The sequence below is a fragment of the Schistocerca piceifrons genome, chromosome 5 (assembly GCF_021461385.2).
Source record: "Schistocerca piceifrons isolate TAMUIC-IGC-003096 chromosome 5, iqSchPice1.1, whole genome shotgun sequence".
NCBI classification, from domain to species: Eukaryota; Metazoa; Arthropoda; class Insecta; order Orthoptera; family Acrididae; genus Schistocerca; species Schistocerca piceifrons.
In genome coordinates this window covers 499,079,078-499,099,407 of record NC_060142.1, presented here as the reverse complement: position 1 = coordinate 499,099,407, position 20,330 = coordinate 499,079,078, and the positions used below count along the sequence as shown (strand labels likewise).

General features: G+C 37.6%; 1 protein-coding gene across 4 annotated transcripts in view; it reads right to left on the bottom strand.

Moving 5' to 3' along the window:
* The window catches only part of LOC124798067 (SAP30-binding protein), a 40,106-nt gene that overhangs the window by 11,719 nt on the left and 8,057 nt on the right, over positions 1-20,330 (bottom strand). For 2 of the 4 annotated variants that reach the window (XM_047261299.1, XM_047261300.1), the window contains exon 2: positions 6,407-6,475. The exons of the other annotated variants lie outside the window; for them this stretch is intronic. The gene's annotated coding sequence lies outside the window, so the exon portion shown is untranslated. The remainder of the gene's footprint in view (positions 1-6,406; positions 6,476-20,330) is intronic. 4 annotated transcript variants of the gene reach the window in all.

Here is a 20,330-nt window from a genome sequence, read left to right as displayed (position 1 = left end):
CTTGTAATGAAGCCATATACAAATTTAACCTCTGAAAATCAGAAGTGTTTTGAGAAACTAACTGCTTGCAATGGTTTGGTGCCAAATAGGCAGGCAAGATGGGGGAAAATGTGATTAAATGAATTCTCTGGTCTATCAAAGGCAAAGTGTAAGAAACATGTAGAGGAAAAGTGAAACTGCAGTAGTCCATGGTTTTGACTTACGCACTATTAGATCATAATTAGTGTGAAGAGAAATTAAAGAAGTACCTGCTACAGGTTAAAGAACAGTCATTTGCTTGGGTCAACTCAAATGTGCAGTACCGGTCACTTGCTTTGACATGTGATATAACTATGTTGTGGTATGTGACATCATTGTTGCCAGCAGATTTTAAGTGGAATGTATCTGAAGATGTGCTCTGTAGTTATTCTGGCAGTCTCTACTGTTGAATGTTGATGTTTTGAATTTGCTTCTGAGTATTGTTGGTGTGTGACTGAAGTGATGTAGTGTTCTTTGTCAGGTGTTGTGTATTACATGTATGGTTTGTATTGGAATTGTGTTTGGAGTTTTGTTAGTGAGTTATCTTAATTTCATTAGTTACTGACTACAGATTTGTTTTTGGCTCTAGAATTGTTAGTTGGGCATGTTGTTAATGACTGGAGATTTAATGTTTACTCTGTACTTGTTTTGATCAGGAAATTCCCTTGCATGTCATTGCATGCATAATGAATGATGATGTGGCAAGAAAGATAAAGGTCTTCCAGTTGTACAGTATGATGGCTCATTTGTACAGTCTGATTGCTGAGTACGTAGGTGATATGTTTGTGAGGAATTCATAAAGTTAACCGAAGTTGTTGCATTTTGGATCAGGGATGAATATATACGCCTTTGTTTCTGTGACAAAATTTGGCGATCTATTCGGATAGATTCCTGGTTTGAGAAGTCTAGGCTGGCCATCCATTTGTTATATTGTTTTGTTTACATATATAGGTTACTGTTTTTTGTTTCAGTGTGTGTGTGTGTGTGTGTGTGTGTGTGTGTGTGTGTGTGTGTGTGTGTGTCCATTGTGAAGTGCATGATGGATGATATTTCCACTGTACTAGGAAGTTTCTTCGCATTCCATTCCCTTGTGGAGAATGATAATTTAAAAGCCCCTGTGTGCAGTAATATGTGTAATCTTGCCTTCACTTATCCCTATAGAAGTGATACATGGGTGACAGTAGTATTTCGACGAATTACTCACTCACAAGGAGACCACACTAAACCCGCCAGGTTAGCCGAGAGCACTAATGCGCTGCTTCTTGGACTCAGGTAGGCGCGCTGGCCCCGGAAGGGCATCTGGCCACCCGTTCAAATTAACCATGCCAAATCTGATAGTAACCCTGCTGCCCCTGTGAAAACTGTGGGACAAAGGCAGAAGCTGAAGAAGAAGAAGAAGAAGAAGAAGAAGAAGAAGACTACCTACACCAAATCTTCATCACCGTTCAAATTTAGGGTACATGCAGAACTTGGCCGCCAGTAATTAAAGTGACAAAAGTGGGAGCTCCAGATGGTCAACTGTTCCTTAAGGGGGGGGGGGGGGGGGGTGAAGGGTGAATTCTGATGTGGATCGGGTGATACATAGCCATTTATGATTTATGTCACAGTTTCCAGACGATGGTTGGTTCAGTGGAAAGAGCACGGAACGGAATCCGAGGGTGAGAGGCCCGATTCCCTATTTGGAAACTTTGTTTCATTTTCCATTTTACCATTACTCACACAGCAGGTGAATCGAAATATTGGTCAACATATTGAATGTATTAACTTTCTGATAAAAGGCATGGAATGGAAAGGAACAGGAAAATTTGGGATTGCACATAAATATCCAACAAAGAATTGTACTTACAGCGTCCATGAGGGCACAGAAAATAATTTTGCAAAACAGAATTGTAATTAAAGAGTCCAATCAAATAGGTATGTCAAGAATTCTCGTTTGTTGATGTCAACCGAAATACTCTTTTTTATATCCTGTATAATACACTTGTATGTTCTCTTTCCAAATTCCCAGTACCAATCAACTTGTAACTGAACACGAACCATCAATAGGCAAATGTATTCCTTGTGAAATGACAGGATATGAACAAAGTGGCCCACTCACGTATAGCACAATATACTGCAACCCTTTCCAGAAAATTATTAGCTACATTCTACATATGCCAAGGCCTCAAAAAATGGTGGATAAGTAGTGGCAAAATACAGGAATGTCATCATTCATCAAAATCTGGGAAATCTATGACAGCTTTATACAAAAAGTTTTTGACTGATGTGATGAAGCCCTACAGTCCTGTATGCAGGAAAACATGTTTTTTCTGTTAACCGACTCATAGGGAGGACAACCAATCACACAATTATATGATTTTTCAAAATGAAGGATTGCTGTCGTATAGCACCCCAAATGCACTACAGTACTGCAATTCTATGATGTATATTTTTTTATCATCCAGTAAAGAATTTGATCAAAAAGCTTAAAAAATAACTCTTTAACTCATCAAGAGAGAAAAGGGAGTCACATCCAGAGAAGACTGTATCAAAATACATTCCATCATACGTAACCAGCTATACTTGCCAATATTATGTGAAATGATGCGCGTTATGCATGGTTGGTGCCAACCATGTAATTGTAAAACTGTGGCTTTTATAATGTATGAAAGATGCCACGAGAATAACTGCTTTTTGTTTTACAATGAATATTGCCCCAGCACATGTGTATCATCAACTGTAAAATAATAAAAACATCTAATTTTATATAAGAAGTTGTTTTCGTGTATACCTCACAATCCCTTCCTAGAAATTCATTTGCAATCCCAAATTTTCCTTCGTCTTTCCTTCCCATTCCTTTTACAAAAATATCAATACAAACGATATATTAAACATTATTTTGGTCCATCTGCAGTGCAAATAACATAAAAATAAAATGTTTCCAAATAGGGATCAATACCAAACCCTCAGATTACTGGTCTGTACTGTTCCTGCTGAGCCAAGCACTGCCTGGTAACTATGCTAACATAAGTGGCTTACGTCTTGCCCAATTCACGCCAAAAATGCCATTTTTTTCTGAACTCATAGCCATCTGGAGTGCTCACTTCTGTCACTTTGATTTGTGGCCAAGCCCTGCATACATAATAAATCTGAATGTTAGCATTGATGACAAATAAGCATGGTTCCTTTGTCAATAATGATTCTTGAAACTTTGTAAGTAGGCTTTCACAGAATATTCGGTACGTATCATCAAGTATATGCCATTTCAGGTTTTTCATCATTTCTGTGACACTCTTCTGTGGAACAGTCATGATGCCCAGCTTTGTGTATATTCAATATCCTGTAATACTTCATCACCAGATGTTCAGGACAAGAGGGGTCCAATTAAGCCACAACCTGAAAGCCAGACAGGTATGGTTTAACTGAAGTGTTTGACGTGTTTTTTAATGGAAACACTTCACCAAGGCAATGACATTTCCTTTGATTAACAGCCCTCTTGAAAACTCATGGATGCAGGCAAACACTTGAAGCAATCTGCTGGGGAGCCACCTGCCCATGCTGTGAAGTGCCGCAATTACGAACACCTGAGAGTGATGTGGGAATTCCCAGGATACATGCCAGTCACCATGAGACTGAAAATTTTTTTCACTCTGTACAAAGATTGGGAGTGGTTATGCAGTGTCAATCATTCACTGGGCAAGATGGCAAACTGAACTCACCAATGACACAAATGATATGGTTCATCACCAAGGAGAGCATAGAAGAAGAAGAAGAAGAAGAAGAAGAAGAAGAAGAAGAAGAAAACGGACAAAACTGCTGAGCAAGGGGCAGCCGAGAGATCAGACAGGAGAGAGAGAGAGACGATCAGATAGTAGAAAGAGAACAGCAGAGAGTGAGTAAGAGGACAGACAGACAAAGAAAACTCAGTCAGTCAGTCAGTCAGTGAAGATAATGATCAATCAATTATTGAGAGGAGCACTCGAAGGTGCCACAGAAGAAGTGATTTTGAAGCTTTTTCACATAAAAGCATTCTCACTTTGCCTTTAGAAATCATGTCAACCTATAGTCAGCTCCCTACATTCATTCCAATTTCTAGAATCACCTTCTAACATACTCACTTTCCATTTTAAGCCAAACTGGACTTTTTGTGATGGTGATACTTGAATCCTAAGTATCCAACTGTGTTTTCCTTGTCCGACTTCAGCTTCCAAATATCACATTGACTTCACCTTTGCAAGATAATCACTGCACACAACAGACACTGTGTGCAAAGACAACAACACTGTAATGACTGTGCTCTACCTTGAGAAGGAAGCACAGTCTTAAGATATCCAGGGCATCTCTGCAGAGCCTCGTATCACACAATATACAGATGGCTTGCAGCCACACAACATGAGAGAAAATCAACATGTCACACACTGACATCGCTTCAGCTGCCTATACCTGCAAGTGGTGAAATGAAGGGATTACTACACCTCCCTCTCCCCCCCCCCCCCTCCCATTCCTACACACTTTGGCCAATTACTGAGTTGTGTCTATGTCCTGTCAAATTAGCCATGACAGTATACTTGTGGTGTTAATAACTATAAACGTTCTTAGGTGTTTATCATTTTTCAATTTGAATTCATTACATTTCGGCACGCAGTGTGGGGCAACCTCATTTTCAACCAAACAATAAGAGCTTTATACATTTTGGTATCCAATGTAGGGCAATCTCATATGCAGATTAATTTATATCAATCAGTTATTCGAATTCATTGCATATTTGGTGCTCAGGGTGGGGCAAACTTATGAGCACGAATCCATCAACTGGATTCATGGTATTTTGGTATCCAGTGTAGGGCCATTATCATTTCAATATACTATCTGTAGTCAACTTTATTTGATACTAGAGAAATCGGTGAAGCTTTGCAAATGCTACATACGTATGGGAACTGGAAATGTGTTCTAATCTGAGGTATCCCTGAGAATTGTGTCAGGACACAATGTTTGACTCACTTTTGCCACTTCACCCATTTTAAAATGTTGGAACTCGAAATTATAATAAATCACATTGAATATGAATGAAAAAGACTCCTTTGTTTTCATTTCTGGTTTTTTATTTTCTATATCACTTCATTAAAAAAATTCTGTACAGAAAGCAATAATAAAACTAACAGTTCACGAAAGGGCAAAAAACGCTGAACATAAAACAATTCCTATGTATTTGAATACCTGACCTTGAGTCTTGTTTACTTATATTGCAAATGAAACCTTAACTCACAACTGAAGTCACTTAAAATTAATGGATAAATCAGTTGAGATCATTGGTACACAAGGTACAAGAGAGTCCAGCTGTTGGATCTGTAAGAATAGTGGCTTTAACGACATTATTTCATATAGTTTTAATCTGCAAATGGGAAGCATTAAAAAGTTTTGGGTGATTCAGATCGCACAGCAGTATTCTATTCACAAGCTGATAGCTGTATGTACAACTTTCCTAATATATTGGATTTTTGTTGAAAGCGACTGTGTGGAAGGAAACAAAACAGCACATTACTATGTACACAATTTTTGTTTAAAATTATATATACAGAGAAACAATAAATACCTATAGTATAAACAACTTGTCTAATGGTTTCGTTGGTTGGTTGATTTGGGGGAGGGGACCAAACAGCAAGGTCATTGGTGTCATCGGATTAGGCCAGGAGGGGGAAGGATGTCAACCCTGCCCTTTAAAAGGAACCATCCTGGCATTTGCCTGAAGCGATTTAGGGACATCATGGAAAACTTAAATCAGGATGGCTGGACGCGGATTTGAACCATCATCCTCCCGAATGTGAGTCCAGTGTACCAACCACTGCGCCACCTCGCTCTGTCCAATGGTTTAAATGCCCTGTTATCACAGTTAAAACCAACTGAAAAAAAGGAAACAAAACCACACATTAGCACAGCACCGTGTTATCTTTCTTTCAGTTGGTGTTAACGGAAAACTGGTACATTGTTTTAAAAAAAATATATAGTCTGTTTTCGACTCTGTGTGTGTGTGTGTGTGTGTGTGTGTGTGTGTGTGTGTGTGTGATTTACTGCTATGGAACAATTTATCTGCCTGCTAGTCTTTTATTGGCTTCCTCAAACCAGAAGCAGTTTTTACTTTCTATGTTCCCATCAGCTTTCACAGTTAGTCTCGGTGCCACAGCTAGGAAGGCGCAGCCTGTCCTGTGAGGTGATGAAATTTGCCAGGTTCTCTGGCATAAGTTTTAAAAATATTTTTTTTTTTCTTTCTTGGCAATTTTGCGAATGGACAGGTAACAAGAGGGCTTATGGATTGAACCTGACTCTTTTGCATTCATATGTGCATTTTACCTCTACGGTAGCCTTTAAATAAAAATTATTCTAGTTCAGTACTTGAGACAATGACGTCAATTACCTTAGTTTCATACACACCGTAGTCAGGAACAGGCCAAAAAGCTTATACGGGTGTCGCAGGGTACGCTGGCTGAGAAAAGATTGTTAAGGAAAAAAAGTAATATATTGTGCCATTTTAGAATTAATTAATACAGCAGCCAGTTAGGTCTTTGCACCACATAAATTCAAGCAGCCTGTCACAAACAATGTCATTTTTTATTTATTTATTTATTTATATATTTATTGTTCCATGGGACCAAATTAAGGAGAAGTCTCCATGGTCATGGAACGAGTCAATACATGAAATTATAACACGATATTAGAAACAGATAAAATGAAATATAAAAAAAAAACATATTCAGGTGACAAGTCGTAAGTTTAAATGAAGAAAATCAACAATGTAGCACTGGAATTTGCTTAATTTTTTAGCTCTTCCAGGAGCTCCTCGACAGACGAGAAGGAGTGAGCCATGAGGAAACTCTTCAGTTTAGACTTAAAAGAGTTTGGGCTACTGCTAAGATTTTTGAGTTCTTGTGGTAGCTTACTGAAAATGGATGCAGCAGAATACTGCACTCCTTTCTGCACAAGAGTCAAGGAAGTGCATTCTACATGCAGATTTGATTTCTGCCTAGTATCAACTGAGTGAAAGCTGCTAACTCTTGGAAATAGGCAAATATTGCTAACAACAAACGACATTAAAGAAAATATATACTGTGAGGGCAATGTCAGAATTTCCAGATTTTTGAATAGGGGTCGACAAGAGGTTCTTGAACTTACACCACATATAGCTCGAACAGCCCGTTTTTGAGCCAAAAATACCCTTTTTGAATCAGAAGAATTACCCCCAAAAAAAATACCATACGACATAAGCGTATGAAAATATACAAAGTAGACTACTTTTCGTGTTGAAGTGTCACTTATTTCAGATACTGTTCTAATGGTAAATAAAGCAGCATTTAGCTTCTGAACAAGATCCTGGACATGGGCTTTCCACAACAGCTTACTATCTATCCGAATGCCTAGGAACTTGAACTGTTCCGTCTCGCTTATAATATGCCTATTCTGTCTGATCAAAATATCGGTTCTAGTTGAATTGTGAGTTAGAAACTGTAAAAACAGTCTTACTGTGATTTAGCATCAAATTATTTTCCACAAGCCATGAACTTATTTCATGAACTACATTATTTGTTACTGTTTCAATATTACACACAAGATCCTTCACTATCAAGCTGGTGTCATCAGCAAACAGAAATATTTTTGAATCACCTGTAATACTAGAAGGCATATCATTTATATAAATAACAAACAGCAGTGGCCCCAGCACCGACCCTTGGGGAACGCCCCACTTAACAGTGCCCCATTGGGACTGAACATCACTACCACTCTCAATATTGCGGAGAATTACCCTCTGCTTTCTGTTCTTAAAGTAAGAGGCGAACCAATTGTAAGCTACTCCCCTTACTCCATAATGGTCCAACTTCTGCAGTAATATTTTGTGGTCAACACAGTCAAAAGCCTTCATTAAATCAAAGAAAACGCCTAGCGTTCGCAACCTTTTATTTAATCCGTCCAAAACCTCACAGAGAAAAGAGAATATAGCATTTTCAGTTTTTAAACCATTTCTAAAACCAAACTGAACATTTGACAGCAAATTATGTGAATTTAAATGCTCCAGTAACCTTGTATATACAACCTTCTCGATAACTTTAGCAAACACCGATGGCATAGAAATAGGTCTAAAATTGTCAACATTATCAATGTCTCCCTTTTTATAAAGTGGCTTCACTACCGTGTACTTTAATTGGTCAGGAAACTGACCACTCCTAAAGGAAAAGTTACAGATATGGCTGAGAACTGGGCTAACATACATAGAACAATACTTCAGTATTCTGCTAGATACCCCATCATATCCATGAGAGTTCTTGGTCTTTAGTGATTTAATTATTAACTCAATCTCCCTCTTGTCAGTATCATGGAGATGCATTTCAGGTAACAGTATCGGAACACTTTTTTCTAAGAGCGCTATATGATTCCCTGTTGGGACTAGGTTTCTATTTAGTTCACGTGCTATATTCAGAAAGTGATTATTAAATACTGTACATATATGCGACTTATCAGTAACATGGACATTCCCACTATGCACTGATTCTATATCATCGACCTGTCTCTGCAGACCAGCAACTTTCTTTACGACTGACCATATGGTTTTAATTTTATCCTGAGACTTAGCTATTCTATCTGCATACCACATACTTTTTGCCTTCCTAATAACATTTTTAAGCACCTTACAATACTGTTTGTAATGGGCTGCTGCATTTAGATTTTGACTGTTTCTAACGTTTTGATATAATTGCCACTTTGTTCTACAAGATATTCTTATCCCTCTAGTCAGCCACCCAGGCTGCCTGTTTGTGCTAGTACCTTGTTTTAAACGTTCTAACGGAAAGCAACTTTCAAAGAGCATGAGAAAAGTCTTGAGATAAGCATTATATTTATCGTCTACTGTATCAGCGCTATAAACATCTTGCCACTCTTGTTCCTTTATAAGGTTTACAAAGGTCTCTACAGCAACTGGATCAGCTTTCCTGAACAGCTGATGACTATATTTAACACGTGTTGCAGCACAAAAATCTTTTAAAGTTAAAATTTGTGCATCATGATCTGAAAGGTCATTCACCTTTTTGCTAACAGAATGCCCTTCTAGTAATGAGGAATGAACAAAAATGTTGTCTATGGTTGTTCTACTGTTCCCTTGCACTCTCGTGGGAAAGAATGCGGTTTGCATAAGATTATATGAATTAAAGAGGTCTACCAGCATCCTCTTCCTTGCACAATCACTTATACAACTAATATTGAAGTCACCACATATAACTAACTTTTTGTATTTCCTATAAAGTGAACCAAGAACCTCCTCTAGCTTTAGCAAAAATGTTGTGAAATCGGAGTCTGGGGATCTATAAATAACAACAGTTAGAAGTTTAGCTCCGTTAAATTTAACCACACCTGCACAACATTCAAACACCTTTTCAGTGCAGTACTTTGAAACATCAATTGACTCAAATGGGATGCCGTTTTTCACATACATGGCTACTCCCCCACACCGCAAAGAGCTCCTCGAAAAGCTGCCAGCCAACCTGTATCCTGGTAAAGGAAGCCTCTGAATTATCTCCTTATTTAAGAAGTGTTCAGATATACCAATAATTTCAGAGTCAACATCTATAAGCACTTCACTAACTTTATCTCTAGTACCTTAAAGACATTCTTCATTTGATTTCCTAAAACCAAAGAAGATAATGATACAAAAATTGGGCATAGTACAGTAGTAAGGATCGAACCTGAGCCAAAGGCTGAGCAGTTTATGCGCTTTTGTCATTTTATGAGAACAAGTGACACTAATTTTATCTGTTGGATTGCTTGAATTTGCACACACAACAGCTTGATTGGCTAACTTCAATGTCAATTAACTCAGAAAAAGCACAATGCATCAAATTGTTTTTCTTAACAATTATTTCTCAGCACAACCTACCCCACAAAACACATACAACCTTTTCAGACTGTTTCAGGCCACTCTGTTTACATTTTTTGTAAAGAGGGTATTGTTAACATAGCTCATCAGTCATTAAATTGTTTTTATGATCTGATTGTGCAGTTATTATTTTGTGAGAAGTAGAGATGTCAGACTGTAAAATAAAGAAAAGAAATCCTTTATCACAAAGGATACTGTAGGAGGGAGGGAGGGAAGGAGGGAGAGAGGGAGAGAGGGAGAGGGAGAGAGAGAGAGAGAGAGAGAGAGAGAGAGAGAGAGAGAGAGAGAGGATGTAGGAGACATCTGGTTTAGGGTCTTCTGTATCCCAAAAAGAATTTTCTATAAAATGTGTAGCTGAATATACATACCAATGTAAGTATATTAATTATAGTTTCCTTTAAGGTCAGTTGCCTGTGTTTACAACAAAGACATGGCTTTATGTTTGTTAAATCATGTAACTGGAAAAGTACATTCTTGGATCCAGTGCTCTTTCCAGAACTGTTTTAAAAACTTTTTGTACATGCACTGGATCAAAGTGACCTGAAAGAATTTTCTTTTGCCCATTCTGAAACTTTCTACGTCTCACACATGGATAAAAACAAAAAGTAAAAGTAAAAGTGTCATTTCAAGTTTATTTTCAACAAACTGGGAAGAAAGCCATTAATGTAACATAAGATATTTTATACAGTCATTTCTCATTCATCCCACAAATTAAATTGCAAATATTGCTACATGCTGAACCTGCATAATTTTTTTTAATACAGGTGTAAGTTGGTAAATTTTACCACCCACCTTTTACATGCTACAATAATATAAATTCTGTGGAATAGAAAGAGTTGTCAAGGATAAACCTTTCAGTTTCTTTTCAAAATTAACTTTGCTGTCTGTCACACATTTTGTATCACTGGGTAAAGTATCAAACATTTTAGTTGCAGCACTGTGCATCCCTTTCTGTGCTAAAGACAATCTTAATGTGAAGTAATGAATGTAATTTTTCCTTCTGGCACTGTCCTTAAACAGATGATCACGAGTCACGAGTGAGCACCACATATTATTCTCACACCATGTTTTTGAGCAATGAAGACTTTCTTTTTTAAAGATGAGTTACCCCAGAACATTATTCCATGTTACATTACTGAATGAAAATATGAAAAATATGTCAACTTACTGATTTGATCTGCAATGATTCTAAGTGCGAATGTGGCTGAACAAAGTTGTTTTAGGAGATCCAAAATGTGTTTCTTCCAGTGTAAAATCTCATCAACAGGGATATTTCAGAATTTTGAAGTTTCCACCCTATTTATTACTTCCTCACCACGTGTTAGACTTACTACTGGTGTACTACCCTTAGATGTGCAGAACTGAGTATGTTGCGTCCTTTTAAAATTGAGGATGAGACCATTTACAGAAAACCCATCAATGATACTGTTTGTTAAGAACATTGTTTACCATTTCTTCTCTTTCTACATCTATGCTTGGATTGATTACTATACTAGTGTCATCTGCAAAAAGTACTAATTCTGCTTGTTGTATGTTACACAAAAGATCATTTACATATACGAGGAACAATAGCAGACCTAAGACTTAAACTTGGGAACCTCATACAGGATTTCTCCCCAGTAAGAATAATATTCCCTGGACTACATTGGCTGAATTGCTAAATACAGCTTTCCGCTTTCTTTTTGTTAGATTTGATACTTACCGTTTGGCTACATCATAAATCCCATAAAACTTCAGTTTATCTAAATCTACATCTATACTCCGCAAAGCAACATCAAGTACACAGGAAGGGGTGCATCCCACTGTACCAGTTATTAGGGTTCCTTCCTGTTCCATTCACATATGGAGTGTGGGGAGAATGATTAACTGAATGCCTCTGTGCATGCAATAATTATTCTAATCTTATCCTCACGATCCCTCTGTGAGCGATACATAAGGTAAGAGCACCTATGGTTCACAGGTCACCTAAAGTCGACATACAATTTTAAAATGTTTGAAATAAGGAAATGAAGTAATATGGAAGGCTGTGCTTTTAACATACATTGTTTAACCGTGGTATCTACAAAGTCACAGAGAAAGCATTGTGGTTTTGGGAGGGAAAAAGCCACATTTGTTATGACCTGCACTGCAGACGGAAGCAAGAAGCAAACCTTAAGGAAATCACAAGCAGGTAAGTTTCATTCAGTGTGTCTCAACTTCTTTCTGTGTATGTTAGATTAATTTTAGTTCTTTTGTGTTACAGAAAAGACTTTATTTATGCCTTTGTTTTGTTGAGTGTGGGATAAAATTAGTACTTTAAGCATTCACATGTATGTCAACTATTGGTTCTTTTAAATTAGCATAATATTAAATATAACAGGGGTGTCAACTTTATATTTCCTATTACAACTTGAGCTTTAGACTGTATCTGAAAGTAACTTTAATGCTGTTCATAATGATATTAGTTTTATTAAGCTATGTCACTTAGAATCCATAACTGACATAGGGTGTCAGCTTTAGGTATTCAAGTGTCTAATTTGGGAGTGCTATCTGATAATTTTAAATCTTTTATTTTCCAGTATCAGTATTCTAAATAATTGTTATTTTTAACTGTTTTTTCCAGAAACATGCGTCCAAAGAAGTATCAACAATACTCACAAGAGTCTTTGATAGAGGTCACTGATGCAGTGAACCATGGAATGAGCTGCTAGTCTGCCTCAAAACAATTTGGGATTCCAAGGGTAACTTTGATGGGAAAACATAAGGGGCAGATTCCATTACAAATGAAAATGGGAGTTTCTACAGCATTTTCAGCAGATCAGGAAAATCTGCTAGCTGAATGTGTAAAAATGAGGGGGGAAAGAGGGTTCCCAGTTTCGAAACAGACATTACTGTAATCTGCTAGACAGTTGGCTGACAAATTGAAGCTTAAAGAGTCTTATCCCAGTAGGAAATGGTACAATGGCTTTATGCAAAGATATCACAATTTAAGCTCAAGAATTTGTTAAAATTTAACTACAAACCTAAGAAATGTCACTCAAGATAATATTATATTTTGGTTTAAGGAGGTTCATAGTTATTTTGAGGAGAGGGGGTTAATTTCAGCGTTTGGGGACCCAAGTAGAATTTTTAATGGAGATAAAACTTCCTTCTTCCTTAATCCAAAGGGTGGAAAGGTTCTGGCTGAACAAGGATCGGAGACAGTGTATCAAGGGGCTGAAAATGATGAAAAGGAGAACATCACAACACTCATTATGGGAAATGCTGTTGGGGAACTTATTCCACCAATGATTGTATTTAGTCAAATAGTTTTACCTGTTTATTAATTTTTGTATCTGTATTCTCTAGCAACCCTAGTTTATATTCTGAACATTTTCTTTCAGATACACCAGAATACCAGCAGCTGTAGCCACAGCAGTACCAAAGGAATGGGCCATTGGGCATTCGGAAAGTGGGTGGATGAACCGAGAAAACTTCTATGAGATATTGCCAACATTTTTTTTTTTTTCCCCTACCCATGGTTAGTAAAGGAAGGATTTCAGTTCCCAATTGTTTTGTTTCTGGATGGTCATACATCACACATGTTACTGCCCCTGAGTCAGTTTTTTGCAGAGAAGGGCATTGAAATAGTGGTCCTATATCCAAATGCAACACACATTTTTCAACCTATGGATGTTGCTGTGGTCCGTACTCTAAAAAGTCTTGAAAGCAAAAAGTGCAAGAATGGCGCATGGAGCATGGACACTGCAACAAACAAAACTTTGCACACATTCTCTGTTCAGTTCTAGATGGTATAATGCCCGAGATCCTTCAGTATGGGTTCCATAAATGCGGATTATTTCCCTGGAATGCAGAAGCTGTTGTAGTTCCAGAATTAGATGTAACTGAGCCACAAGTGGCTACAACAACAGCAATCCCAGAGTCCCAGTTGAAAGAGCAAATAGCTTGGCTCGAAGATCAAATTGGACCAGAGAGAATACGAACTTTTGTGGAAAATAAGGGAGATTGGGCAGGTTGTGCAGAAGATTTGTTCCTTTACAACCTTTGGGAGAAAGTAAATCAATAAGCTATACATGATCTGTCTCCATAAGCAACTTCACCAGTACCGTCATCTGCACCACAGGATGCCTTGCTGAGAGCTTGCCTCGGTTTCATCACCAGAACAACCTTCTCAACTTCAAGAAGTGGGAAATACAACACAGTCAGTGACACTTCTAGAACTCAGCACTCCACAAGAAGCCATAATGACAACAAATGTGCCGAAACCATCAACTAGTGCAGGCTTTGTACCATCACACTTTAAAACAGCTTAGTTTCAGCCTAGTCATATTGCTTCAATAACAGTAAAGAGAAAGACAGAAAAATTTCAGCTGTTGTCACATCTCCTCAAACGATAGATTACTTCCTAAAAAAAGGAGGAAATGAAAAGAAACTAGAAATGGAGAAACAAGAAAGGACGAAGGCTACAGAGGACAAGAAAATTATTCAGCAAAAGAAGAGGGAAAAAAAGACTAGCCAAGAAAGGGAAAAACAAAGTGGTGGTGTCCGATTCAGATACTTCAGATGAGAGTGAAGTTCCATTAATGTTCTTGAAACTTTGTTATCAGACTTTCTTGAGATCGTTTACACCTATCTTTAAGAGTCTGCCAGTTCAGTTCATTCAGTATCTCTAAACTGAAGTCTATCACCTGCTTTAACCTCAACTGAGCCTATGTGATGATTACACTTCATATCCCTACAAAATGTTACACCCAGGTATTTGCACGAGTTGGCCAATTCCAACAGTGACTCACTGATATGGTTATCATAGGATACTACATTTTGTGAAGTGTACCATTTTACATTTCTGAACATTTGAATCAAGCTGCCAATCTCTGCACCATTTTTCAATCTTATCAATATCTGACAGGATATTTATGCAATTTCTTTCCAATAGTACATCATCATAGATAAGTGCATCATATGCAAAACGTACAGGGTTACTATTTTCTGCAAGGTCATTAATATGCAAAATAAACAGCAAGGGTCCCAACACACTTTCCTGGGCCATATCTGAAGTTACTTCTACATCTGACAATGACTCTGCATCCAAATAACAAAAATGTGCCCTTCCTACCAAAAAGTCCCCAACCCAATCACAACTTTCACTTGATACCCCATATGATTGTACTTTTGACAATAAGTGTAGGTCTGGTGCTGAGTCAAATGCTTTTTTGGAAATCAAGAAGTACTGCATCTACCTGGTTGCCCTGATCCAGAACTTTCAGTATGTCATGTGAGAAAGGTGCAAGTTATATTTCACATGATTGGTGTTTTCCGAATATATGTTGGTTGGCATTCTATTCAAGATACCTCATTACATTTGAGCTCAGAATATGTTATAAGATTCTGCAACAGATTGATGTCAAGGATATTGGACTGTAGTTTTGTGGATCACTTCTACTACCCTTCTTGTAGAAGGTGTGACCTGTGCTTCTTTCCAAGAACTGAGCATAGTTTTTTGTTCAAGGGGTCTACAATAGATTATAGTTGGAAGAGGGGCTAACTCAGCCGTGAATTCTGTATACAATATGACAGGGATTCCATCGGTTCCTCGAGATTTATTAAATTTTAATGATTTCAGCTGTTTATCAAAACAACAGACATTAATAGTAATTTCATTTGTCTTTTCAGTGATTCATGGATTAAACTGGGACAATTCTCCTGGGTTTTCCTTTGTAACGGAACATTTGAAAATAGAGTTAAGCACTTCAGCTTTTGTTTTGCTGCCCTCAATCTCAGCTCCTGTCTCATTCGCTAGGCACTTACAACTAACTTTGGTGCCACCAAAAGCTTTCATATAATGCCAGAATTTCTTTGGGTTTTGCGAAAGATTCTGCCATGGTAGCCATTGAAGGTATCACACGTTGCTCTCTTGACAGCCAAACATGTTTCATTCAGCATCTCTCTTTCTATAGCCATAGAGTGACCAAGTACCATGGAGAGTCCTTTCCATTATGGACTGTTCTAGGGGCACATATCTTTCCAACGCATGATCAATTATTCTTTTAAACTTGATCTATAGTTCCTCTACATGCTCCTGCCCTGGTTCACTTGATACCCCATATGATTGTACTTTTGAAAATAAGTGTAGGTCTGGTGCTGAGTCAAATGCTTTTTTGGAAATCAAGAAATACTGCATCTACCTGGTTGCCCTGATCCAGAACTGTCAAGTTCTCACTGAGATGTGACACTAATGCTTTGTTATCTAGTTCATTGAACATATGTTTCTTTCTGCTTGTTTTAGTTGTCCTTTGGTAAATGGAAATGTCGTGTGGCTAGGGCCTCCCGTCGGGTAGACCGTTCGCCTGGTGCAGGTCTTTCGATTTGACGCCACTTCGGCGACCTGCGCGACGATGGGAATGAAATGATAATGATTAGGACAACACAACACCCAGTCCCTGAGCGGAGAAAATTTCCGACCCAGCCGGGAATCGAACCCGGGCCCTTAGCATGGAGAGTCCTTTCCATTATGGACTGTTCTAGGGGCACATATCTTTCCAACGCATGATCAATTATTCTTTTAAACTTGATCTATAGTTCCTCTACATGCTCCTGCCCTGGTTCACTTGATACCCCATATGATTGTACTTTTGAAAATAAGTGTAGGTCTGGTGCTGAGTCAAATGCTTTTTTGGAAATCAAGAAATACTGCATCTACCTGGTTGCCCTGATCCAGAACTGTCAAGTTCCTCACTGAGATGTGACACTAATGCTTTGTTATCTAGTTCATTGAACATATGTTTCTTTCTGCTTGTTTTAGTTGTCCTTTGGTAAATGGAAATGTCGTGTGGCTAGGGCCTCCCGTCGGGTAGACCGTTCGCCTGGTGCAGGTCTTTCGATTTGACGCCACTTCGGCGACCTGCGCGACGATGGGACAGTCTGTCACGCGACAGTCTGTCACGCTGACAACTCGCGGTAACCATTGTTGCCACAAACACATACCAGTTTTAATATGGCCATTCTCAGTGAGGTGAGGTCTATTTGTTGCCATTAGATCCACTATATTTCCATCATCAGTGGGGTTCCAAACTACCTGGGTCTTTCCATACCAAGTGGTCCAGCACTGGTTGCTTGACCATCTCAGAAAAATTTTATATTTGCTGTGTGAATTCCCCAATGTTTAGTAGCACAAAAATATTTAAAAAACTGTTGTTTATTATTTTGAAATGGTGGCCATATTTGTTCTAGGCAGCATGCGGTTTTTCATATTTGCAAGCATCTGATGACAATCATATCACAACACCTCAAGAAATGTTTGAATTCTGTAAAAAACATATCAAAGGAATTACCTACATTTTTTTACAATGTGAGGAAGTACAAGAAGTCTATGACAATGTCTTGAAGGAAAGGTACAACACTTGTCAGAAGATTAAAGGCACTCGATCTTTTCATTGTTTTGTATACCATTCACAAAACTTACTGAAGTGTAAGATAACATCAACTTCACCTGATAGTGAACTTCATCTGTGTGGAAAACTTGTCAAACTGGTTCTTCAAAATAAAGACAAAGTGACTTGTGTTTACGATGAACAGTGGTGGATTGGCGAAGTTGATAACATCAACTGTCAAAACCAAGATGTACATGTTGCATTTTATCACCCTCCAGGACCAAAGACATCTTTTTAAAAAATTGAGAAGGATCAAGTTTGGATGCCACTTAAAAATGTACCAAGGAAGCTGTCTCCCATGGAATTTACAACTGTGACTGGGCAAACTTATAATCTAAAACCCAAACTGAGTAAACAAATTTCTCAAATTTTTTATGACTGATGTCATTAGTAAGGCTTATTTTCAATAAAAAAATAAGTAATCATAGATATGATTAAATTATATACTGTAATTGATACATTTTATTCCATAAGCCTAGATATTGCAGATGTTAAAAATGTATTTTTGACCCGTGTTTGTAATTTTTTTTTCCATAACTTCCAATTGAATGTCAGAGTTGAAATTTATACTGAAGTTTGATATCATAATGGTCTATTAACTGTGAAATTTTCAGATTTTTATCTGGTCCCCTAGCAAAGATATTGCAGGCCACAAAATGGAAAAATTAAAAAAAAATTTTAAGTGTATTTTTTAGTGTAAGCTGCTCACCATTGATACTCTATAAAAAGTAACTATACTATACAGTGTAATAGCAGCAAAAATATTAAAGCTGAGAAATTACTCTTTCTTTGGAAAACTTCTGTTCAAAAATTGAGTTTTTTTTAATTTGTGGCTGATAACTTTGAACTATTAAAAATATATTAAAGAATACATTCAGCTAAGTGATGATGATGTTAATTTGTAGCCCAGAGTGTGTTGAACTAAATGCATTTTATCTGAAAGGCTTACGACAATCCACTACTGAATAGATGTAGATGCTCGCAAATATGAAAACAATACATGCGGCCTGGAACAAATATGGCCACCATTTCAAAATAATAAACAATAAATCTTTTAAAAAAATATTTTTGCGACTACTAAACATCGGGGAATTCACCCAGCATATATAAAAATTTTCTGAGATGGTCAAGCAACCAATTATTTTTTCTTGGACAACTTGGTATGGTAGTTTTCCGAGAAGCAATTTATAATGTTCACTGGATGTCTTATCACACACATCAGTAATGAAACTAACTTTCCCAATTGATTGTTGGATGCTTTAAGCCTCCACTGATGATTACAGTATGCTAGGGCAACTTACATACAAGTGAAGCGAGGTTTTCTCTAAAGTTATCAATTACATTAGGAGACTAGTTTGGTGTACGATGGAAGGATCCAGTAATCATTTTATGCCTACCACTGATACTGAGTCTTGCAGCTTCAATTTCTATCTTGGTTTCTTGTGTACTGCGACAAATACACCACCTCCATGTCCCATTTGCCTACCCTTTCAATATACACTTAAATTTTCCCCCAAAATAGCACTGCTCTCCATTTCATCTTTCAACCACGTTTTTTTACCTAGTATTATGTGAGCTTCACTGCTTTTCAGGATCGCTTCAAAATCTGGTGCTTTGCTGAGAATGCTTCGGCAGGTAACCATTAGGATTCTAATGCTCTCACATGTGGGAGGCATTTCTTTTGATCTTACACTGATACTTACAGCTATCATTATTTGGGTTGGATGGAGCCACCTAATCTAAAAAAAATCCTTATGTGCACCCCATGCACAATCAGCTATCTGATTAGCAGCCTCTGATGTGCCGTGGATACCTGGCCCATTTAGAGGGACCCTATGGTGCAAGTCCAGGAAGTCACAGCATAGCTTCTCACATAACCTTCGAAGTCTCTGGTTCAGTCCTTCCACTTGACTCAGAACCAAAGTTCTGAGGACAATGCTGGAAATTATGAGCTTCGTAGAGACTCCATGTGCATGGCTGTTGTTCTCAACTTTCTCTGCCAATCACTGGAATGACCCAAGTATGACCTTGTAGCCCAGAAATTGGCATTATGTGTTCCAACATGCGTCACAATCTGTAGTTGGTTGCACCCAGTACCCTCAATGGCTGCTGGAATAGCTTTTTCAACATGTTACTGCTGTGTTGGCTCCTGTCTGGCAGATAGCGTAATAAGGAACAGATTCCTCATAAACAGTTCAAAATTTCCCTAATTTGGCAATTTTGTTGATCAAAAATAGTATAGCTAAAGGTATTGATTTTGGTAGCAAAATTTCAGAACTTGCAGCAGAAAAGTTAAAAGGAAGAGATTCTAAGGTGCATGTTAAAGTTATCTATCACTACGAAAATCTCTGGTTGTTTGTACAGCTTTACTTACTTCTCTCCAATCATAAAAATGGTTTACAAAATAGTTAACATTAAACATTGTTTACTTAACCACTTGTATCAAAAATTGACCACCCCCCCCCAAAAAAAAACAGGAAAAATAAATCTGTTGATGTTTTCGTGGGGTTGATGGGGGTGAAGAACTAAAACTCTACACAGGAGCCAAAGTACCTAGCTGGGTAGTGCTCCCAACATTGCTACAAAACCAAGTAAGTTGTTCCTTAGATTTATTTTTAAATTTTACCAAACATCTGTGACCAATTAAAGTTTTTCACGTGACACCAACCTTTGACACAAAATCATTTTTTCATTGCACTACCTGAATAAGCTTTTCCAATGTCAATTCAAAGTTTCACTCTGCCACTAACCTCTCACCAATGTACTTAATTCCAATATATATTTCCTATCAATTTTAAAGTCATTTTGACAGTGTTGACTGGGTAACATCCTTTGGAATTCTGGGATTATTGGGGATAAAATGCACAGAGAGAAAATTTATCAATAATTTGTGCAGAATATGTAAAAATTGTCATTGTTGGCAGCATTATTATTTTTTTTAATTCTTTTCACTTGTTAGCTCTCAACATGCCACTGTGCTTAGTTCAATGTATACTAATACGGTGTAAATA